Source organism: Delphinus delphis, chromosome 11 (genome assembly GCF_949987515.2).
Source record: "Delphinus delphis chromosome 11, mDelDel1.2, whole genome shotgun sequence".
Taxonomy (NCBI): domain Eukaryota; kingdom Metazoa; phylum Chordata; class Mammalia; order Artiodactyla; family Delphinidae; genus Delphinus; species Delphinus delphis.
The window spans coordinates 18,554,286-18,555,709 of NC_082693.1; positions in this window are offsets into that span (position 1 = coordinate 18,554,286).

Below are 1,424 nucleotides of genomic sequence, written 5' to 3' on the forward strand. Positions count from 1 at the left end.
GCCTTAATCAATACTTTACAATATTTCATGGAATAATGATCAGAACTCACATCTTTGGTTTTATTGGGTAGTCTTCAAAAAACATTATCTTCTCAATTTTAAAATCTTGAAGAAATTTTTTAGTGGTACACTTCCATTTGCAGACCAAGATGATCTTTCCAAAAGGCAAATGTTTCTATTTGTACTGTAATATTGGCATAAAACCGATTTCCGGTTCTAATGAACACATGGGGAATGGAGCAAGAGCTAGAACAGGTGACATGCATAGTTAGTTGAACAGGTCTTCCTTTGACCGCTTGCTCTGATAGAGCTTCAGAGAGAAGTTTCAGGCTGGGGAGTTAGGCTTTCAGGTTGGAGATGTAAATCCTAGGATTTTAGGGGGCTGTTTCTTTTCTTTTTTTTTAAACAATCTTTATTGGAGTATAATTGCTTTACAATGTTGTATTAGTTTCTGGTGTATAACAAAGTGGATCAGCTATATGTATACATATATCCCCATATCCCCTCTCTCTTGTGTCTCCCTCCCACCCTCCCTATCCCACCCCCCTAGGTGGTCACAAAGCACTGAGCTGATCTCCCTGTGTGCTGCAGCTGCTTCCCACTAGCTATCTGTTTTACATTTGGTAGTGTATATATGTCAATGCTACTTTCTTACTTTGTCCCAGCTTACCCTTCCCCCTCCCCGTGTCTTCAAGTCCATTCTCTACATCTGTGTCTTTACTTCTGTCCTGCACCTAGGTTCGTAAGAACCATTTTTTTTTTTTTTTAGATTCCATATATAGGTGTTAACATCCAGTATTTGTTTTTCTCTTTCTGACTTACTTCACTGTATGACAAACTCTAGGGCCATCCACCTCACTACAAATAACTCATTTTCGTTTCTTTTTATGGCTGAGTAATATTCATTGTATATATGTGCCACATCTTCTTTATCCATTCATCTGTTGATGGACACTTAGGTTGGTTTCATGTCCTGGCTATTGTAAATAGAGCTGCAATGAACATTGTGGTACATAACTCTTTTTGAATTATGGTTTTCTCAGGGTATATGCCCAGTAGTGGGATTGCTGGGTCATATGGTAGTTTTATTTATAGTTTTTTAAGGAACCTCCATACTGTTCTCCATAGTGGCTGTATCAATTTAAATTCCCACCAATAGTGTAGGAGGGTTCCCTTTCCTCCACACCCTCTCCAGCATTTATTGTTTGTAGATTTTTTGATGATGGCCATTCTGACTCGTGTGAGGTGATACCTTATTGTAGTTTTGATTTGCAATTCTCTAATGATTAGTGATGTTGAGCATTCTTTCATGTGTTTGTTGGCATTCTGTATATCTTCTTTGGAGAAATGTCTATTTAAGTCTTCTGCCCATTTTTGGATTGGGTTGTTTGTTTTTTTGATATTGAGCTGCATGACCTGCTTGT